This window comes from Hyla sarda (genome assembly GCF_029499605.1).
Source record: "Hyla sarda isolate aHylSar1 chromosome 1 unlocalized genomic scaffold, aHylSar1.hap1 SUPER_1_unloc_26, whole genome shotgun sequence".
NCBI lineage: Eukaryota > Metazoa > Chordata > Amphibia > Anura > Hylidae > Hyla > Hyla sarda.
The window spans coordinates 10097-17978 of NW_026607588.1; positions in this window are offsets into that span (position 1 = coordinate 10097).

Below are 7882 nucleotides of genomic sequence, written 5' to 3' on the forward strand. Positions count from 1 at the left end.
GCGCATGCATGGCTACGTTAGGAAAGTTTTGTGAAATGTTTTCTCTTTACAGGTATAAATAAGAATAAAAAAAAGGGAGGGTTCTTCGAGGTATCAGATGACCGAGCATCATACACGTACTTAATCATTCGTGTCAGGGCTTTTTAGGTAGGTTCAGCTTTAGCCTTTCTACGTATTGGGAGTGTGTTATTCCCAGCATCCTCCTGCCACCCGTGTACAGATACGATTATGCGGATCATAAAAATAAAAAAATGGGGTTTATGTGAAATTTTGATAAATAATTTTCCTTAAGTGCTACGGTCCCCACTTAGGCTTTCACCGATCCTTCGTAACAAACACTTCGTCAGTGAGGTTGGTCCATGGTAGTTGAAGGGTCACTCAAGGGTACGTATATATTGTCCTCACGCTCACAGGATATATACTGTACACACGCTCGCAGGGTTTATACTGTACTCACGCTCGTGGGATTTGTACTGTACTCACGCTCGCAGGGTTTATACTGTTCATACGTTCATAGGTTTTACAGTATATACATGCTCATAGGATTTACATTGTACATATGCTCAGATGGTTCATACGGTGCACTCGCTGGTAGTATTCATGCTGTACACATGCTCGTAGGATTTATATTGCACATACGCTCAGGGTTCATACGGTGCACTCGCTGGTAGTATTCATGCTTTACACACGCTCGCAGGGTTTATACTGTTCATACGTTTTACAGTATATACATGCTCATAGGATTTACATTGTACATATGCTCAGATGGTTCATACGGTGCACTCGCTGGTAGTATTCATGCTGTACACATGCTCGTAGGATTTATATTGCACATACGCTCAGGGTTCATACGGTGCACTCGCTGGTAGTATTCATACTTTACACACGCTCGCAGGGTTTGTGCGGTATGCGTGCTCGTGGGGGCTGTGCAGTATACTCGCTCCTAGGATTATGCGGTACACATGCCCGCAGGTTTATACTGTACGTTCGCTCAGTGTTTATGCTGTACACTCGCTGGTAGTACTTATGCTGCACACACGCTTGTAGGTTTCATGTCGTTCATACGCTCGTAGGAAGCATACTGTACATAACACTCTCACATACATACGCTCATAGATCCGCTGGTGCTGTCACATGTTATATCTGCTTGTTACTTCGATACTATGGATAAGTGGTTATCGCCATGGTAGCATTCACAGTGGGCATTTGTTCATATAGTTCGTTTGTATATACGCACACACAGTTCATTCAGTCTATACACTCAGAGTTTCATGCTAATGATTAGTTCATGTAGTTCTCACGTTATAGTGTTTATCGATGCACTTTTGTAGGTGCATTGTAGTGTCTGCAGTGCATATAGTTGCATAGCATTGGGGCACATGCGTTCCTCACGTTAGTGTTTATACAGCTGTGGCGGTCAGGGCCTCATATCTACCATGTCAGTGGGGGATGGGACTCAGTAGTTATTACTGACACGTTTCCTCAGCAACAGCCTCACGACACATAGGCGGTGTATACCCATTATACCTGCCACGTCTGCAGGAGAAGGGGTACATTGCGTAATTGTTGTTACTGACAAGTCTTCAGAACAACGTTAACACGACACATAGGCGGTGTATACCCATTATACCTGCCACGTCTGCAGGAGAGGGGGTACATTGCGTAATTGTTGTTACTGACAAGTCTTCAGAACAACGTTAACACGACTTATAGGCGGTGTATACCCATTATACCTGCCACGTCTGCAGGGGGATATATTGCATAATTGTTGTTACTGACACATTTTCAGAAAAATAATAACACAACTCATAGGTGTAGTTTTTGTACTGTGCAATAGACATCGGATATTTAAATTCATGTGTTGTATTATATATTGTCACGATTCGGCAGGCAGGAGGTGGATCCTCTGTGTCAGAGAGGGTTTGGCGTGGACCGGTTCTAAGTAGCTACTGGTTTTCACCAGAGCCCGCCGCAAAGCGGGATGGTCTTGCAGCGGCGGTAGCAACCAGGTCGTATCCACCGGCAACGGCTCAACCTCTCTGACTGCTGAGATAGGCATGGTACAAGGGATAAGGCAAGAGCAAGGTCGGACGTAGCAGAAGGTCAGGGCAGGCAGCAAGGATCGTAGTCAGGGGCAACGGCAGGAGGTCTGGAACACAGGCTAGGAACACACAAGGAAAGGCTTTCTCTGGCACAAGGGCAACAAGATCCGGCAAGGGAGTGCAGGGGAAGTGAGGTATACATAGGGAGTGCACAGGTGGAAACTAATCAGGAAGATTGGGCCAGGCACCATCATTGGTGCACTGGCCCTTTAAATCTCAGAGAGCTGGCGCGCGCGCGCCCTAGAGAGCGGAGCCGCGCGCGCCAGAGCATGACAGCCGGGGACCGGGACAGGTAAGTGACTTGGGATGCGATTCGCGAGCGGGCGCGTCCCGCTGTGCGAATTGCATCCCCGACGGCCATGTCAGTGCAGCGCTCCCGGTCAGCGGGACTGACCGGGGCTCTGCAGGGAGAGAGACGCCGTGAGCGCTCCGGGGAGGAGCGGGGACCCGGAGCGCTCGGCGTAACAGTACCCCCCCCTTGGGTCTCCCCCTCTTTTTGGGACCTGAAAATTCTTTAATCCGGAAGACGTCTGAGGACCCGGAGACCGGAGTGGCTTCCTCTAGGTATTTAACTTCAAAGGGTCCAAGGTAACGTGGTCCCAGATAAAAACTGGGGACACGGAAGCGGATATACTTGGCGGAGAGCCACGCAAAAACAGGAGGAGCTCTTCTCTTTTTTCCGGCAAGCTTCTTCACCCGGGATGAGGCTAGTATGAGGAATTTTAGAGTCTTTTTCCAGACTGTGGCGAAGCCCCGGGAAACCTCATCAACAGCGGGCACACAAGAAGGCGTGGGGGTGGGGAGGGAGGGAAGAGGGTCAAGCTTGGCACGGGGCAGAGTGTTAACAGGACGGGGACTGTGAGGAGGAGACACAGCATAGTCCAGATAGGCCTTGGGGAGACCAGGTAAAGGGGGAGACACAGAGGTTTGACTGACGGGACTGGGAGCAGACGTGAGGCATTTTCTGTGGCAAGAAGCACCCCAGCTCATGATCTCCTCGGTGGTCCAGACAAGGGTAGAGGAGTGGCGTTGGAGCCATGGCAGACCGAGGAGGAGTTCAGAGGAGCATTTGGGCAAAACAAAAAGTTCCATGCTCAAGAGCAGGGGTTCTGTGCGGTAATGCACAGTGCAGTATAGAAGTAAATCTTTCTTTCTGCGGCGAGTCCTCTCTTCAGGGGTCAGGCGAGACCGATCCACTTGCATAGCCTCCTCGGCGGGAGGCACAGGGGTGGATTGCAAAGGATACTGTGAGAGGTGCTCCGAGCGGTGTGGCACATGGCAGGGCCTTCCCAGGCAGGAGACCACGGCAGAGTCTAGAGTCCCCATCAAATTTGTCCGGCAGGGACAAGCAGGGGTTAGGAGCGGCCGGTCGCTGCGGAGGAGTTGCAGGAGCCGGCGGAGGAGATGGTTGTTGCTGTTGCAGCTGCTGTGTCTGAGACTGAAGTTGCTGTATCTGCGGCAGCAGCTGCTGTATCTGTGACTGAAGTTGCTGTGTCACGGTGGTCAAGTATGCCAGCTGGTGATTTCGTTGGGTGATCATTAGGGATTGCTGGGCAATCACCGTGGAAATGTCGGCAAGACTTGACAGCGGCACCTCAGCGGAATCCATGGCCGGATCTACTGTCACGATTCGGCAGGCAGGAGGTGGATCCTCTGTGTCAGAGAGGGTTTGGCGTGAACCGTGTCGGTGGACCGGTTCTAAGTAGCTACTGGTTTTCACCAGAGCCCGCCGCAAAGCGTGATGGTCTTGCAGCGGCGGTAGCAACCAGGTCGTATCCACCGGCAACGGCTCAGCCTCTCTGACTGCTGAGATAGGCATGGTACAAGGGATAAGGCAAGAGCAAGGTCGGACGTAGCAGAAGGTCAGGGCAGGCAGCAAGGATCGTAGTCAGGGGCAACGGCAGGAGGTCTGGAACACAGGCTAGGAACACACAAGGAAAGGCTTTCTCTGGCACAAGGGCAACAAGATCCGGCAAGGGAGTGCAGGGGAAGTGAGGTATAAGTAGGGAGTGCACAGGTGGAAACTAATCAGGAAGATTGGGCCAGGCACCATCATTGGTGCACTGGCCCTTTAAATCTCAGAGAGCTGGCGCGCGCGCGCCCTAGAGAGCGGAGCCGCGCGCGCCAGAGCATGACAGCCGGGGATCGGGACAGGTAAGTGACTTGGGATGCGATTCGCGAGCGGGCGCGTCCCGCTGTGCGAATCGCATCCCCGACGGCCATGTCAGTGCAGCGCTCCCGGTCAGCGGGACTGACCGGGGCTCTGCAGGGAGAGAGACGCCGTGAGCGCTCCGGGGAGGAGCGGGGACCCGGAGCGCTCGGCGTAACATATATTAGTGCTTAATGCAATTATTTTATTTGTACGGGCCATAGGGGTGTACAAGTTGGTCAGTGTATCGGTACATATAGTTGGTTCAGTGCATATTCGCTCATGCAGTTCATTCTAGCCATACGTTCATAAGTTGTTCATTGCACGCCCTCAGTTTTGAACATACACCCATATAGTTTGTCTGGGCATATGGTCGTAGATTGTTGAGCATGCGGTAGTGGTGTTAGTAAGGTGCATATGGCCTTGTTGGTCATGCTGGACCTACGTTCATATGGTCATGGTCTGCTTAGGGGTCATGCTAGGCTTACATTTATGGTACTCCTACTCGGTATACATTCATAGGTTCATTAGGTACATATGTTTTCATGATGTTTTGCTATGTTATGGTGTTTAGTCCATACATCCATGTCTTTGACTCTGCGCAGGTTTCGTGGTATTGGGTGAACCTGTGCATGGATAATTCAGTGAGTCATCCTTTTAGCTGCGCATAGGTATATATATATCGCATACATATTTATATCTCTGGGGTTCGGGTTGGCTAGTTGCCTAGTCGACAGGCTAAATATGGTTACATCTTATCTTGGCTTCAGGTTAGTCACATACTTTGGTACAGGCTTTAAATTCGGCTGGACCAGTCACGTCTACAGGTCAGTCCGGATACAACCTGACACGACTTCAGGTTGGCGACAGTGTCATTATATATACGTCATGTTATTCACCCGTTGGGTTACGCGCAGGGATATAGCTTTATTTTTCGTTGTTGATTGCCATTTATTTTTGGCCTGTCACGTCTACAGGTCGGTCCAGTTGCAACCTGACACGACTCCAGGTTGGCGGTAAACGTCGTTATGGCCCCATAGGCTTACTTAGCATTTGGGTTGGGCATACAGGGACTTGGCTCTGTGTGGTTGGTTTTGTCGTCTCTGCTTCAGGTTGATGTTAGTGATCACGTGTTGGTTGAATTTTATCGTTATGCTTGCTGCGTTAGTGGTTTCGTTGCCGGTCACATCCACAGGTTGGTTACAGTGGCAACCTGACAGGTTTAGGTCAGTGACTTGGTGGTCGTTTGCGTATGCACATTGGTAGCCCTTGGAGTTGGGCATAGGGTTGTTCCCTGTTGAGACTTATTCCACGTCTACAGCGACAGAGATCTTCTAACACACAGTCTGGAATACCTACACCATGTTTACGACAGACACTCAGAGGATATCTCTAGTGCATTTTGTTCTTACTTGCATTTGAGTTTTGCCACTCTTCTTTAATCCAGCCCCTCTAGCTGTCAGCCCTGGCAGCTGGCTTAGTCAGTTGGCTAGCTGACGTCCAGGTAATTCCCCATTGGGACATCAGGACGGCTGAACGCGCTGTCCTTCAGTTGTCGTGGTTTCCTAAGGTTAGAGGAATTACATGCAGGTGCATGGCCGTAGTTACAAGAACTTTACAGGGATGTAAATAATCACTTATTGAAATTGTATAGAAGATGAATGTTATTGTCAGGTTATCATCATACGGCATTTTCGCAAGTCCCATGTGTGATGCTCAGCTGAGTATTGCAATCTCCGCTTCCGCATGTCAAGGGTCCAATGGGGTCAGCAGATGCCATTGTTTAGGGGGCAGCACTCACTGCAAGTTGTTTGTCAAGCATGTTCGTATTCTTGCTAATTCTTTACAGCAATCCGTCCTTTATATCCAGTCATTCCCTTAGCATTAAGCCTGCTGCACCGGCGTCACATCATGGTGTGCCAGCATACGTAGTTAGGTAATACAGGTGCCGGGGAGCCAGTACCTACATGCGCTATACCCCCATTCCATAGTCGGTAACGCACAATGCATTTCAGTCCTTGGTCACAAGGTTGTTGCACGAATTAATAGCGCTGTGTTCTCATTATGAGTTTTGCCCTCTATTTTTCAGGTGTACTCCTACGCGGCAGTATATGGCATAACTCAGACTGCTTAGATAGGTTACAGGATAGTAGGGAACAGGAGTTTAGTAAGGGGTTCAGTTAGGTAGGCTCGCTATACAGGCTCGCTATACGATTGAGCACCGACTACAAATATATAATAAGTGTGTATGTGATATATGATGTGATCCCTGTATGATATATATAAGTGAGGATGTGTATGTGATATATGATGTGACCCCTGTATGATATATATAAGTGAGGATGTGTATGTGATATATGATGTGACCCCTGTATGATATATATAATAAGTGAGGATGTGTATGTGATATATGATGTGATCCCTGTATATATAATAAGTGAGGATGTGTATGTGATATATGATGTGATCCCTGTATGATATATATATATAATAAGTGAGGATGTGTATGTGATATATGATGTGATCCCTGTATGATATATATAATAAGTGAGGATGTGTATGTGATATATGATGTGACCCCTGTATGATATATATATATATATATAATAAGTGAGGATGTGTATGTGATATATGATGTGACCCCTGTATGATATATATAAGTGAGGATGTGTATGTGATATATGATGTGACCCCTGTATGATATATATAAGTGAGGATGTGTATGTGATATATGATGTGACCCCTGTATGATATATATAATAAGTGAGGATGTGTATGTGATGTATGATGTGATCCCTGTATGATATATATAAGTGAGGATGTGTATGTGATATATGATGTGATCCCTGTATATATAATAAGTGAGGATGTGTATGTGATATATGATGTGATCCCTGTATGATATATATATAATAAGTGAGGATGTGTATGTGATATATGATGTGATCCCTGTATGATATATATAATAAGTGAGGATGTGTATGTGATATATGATGTGACCCCTGTATGATATATATATATATATATATAATAAGTGAGGATGTGTATGTGATATATGATGTGACCCCTGTATGATATATATAATAAGTGAGGATGTGTATGTGATATATGATGTGATCCCTGTATGATATATATATATATAATAAGTGAGGATGTGTATGTGATATATGATGTGATCCCTGTATGATATATATATAATAAGTGAGGATGTGTATGTGATATATGATGTGATCCCTGTATGATATATATAATAAGTGAGGATGTGTATGTGATATATGATGTGATCCCTGTATGATATATATATAATAAGTGAGGATGTGTATGTGATATATGATGTGATCCCTGTATGATATATATATAATAAGTGAGGATGTGTATGTGATATATGATGTGATCCCTGTATGATATATATATATAATAAGTGAGGATGTGTATGTGATATATGATGTGATCCCTGTATGATATATATAATAAGTGAGGATGTGTATGTGATATATGATGTGATCCCTGTATGATATATATATAATAAGTGAGGATGTGTATGTGATATATGATGTGATCCCTGTATGATATATATATAATAAGTGAGGATGTGTATGTGACATATGATGTGATCCCTGTATGATATATA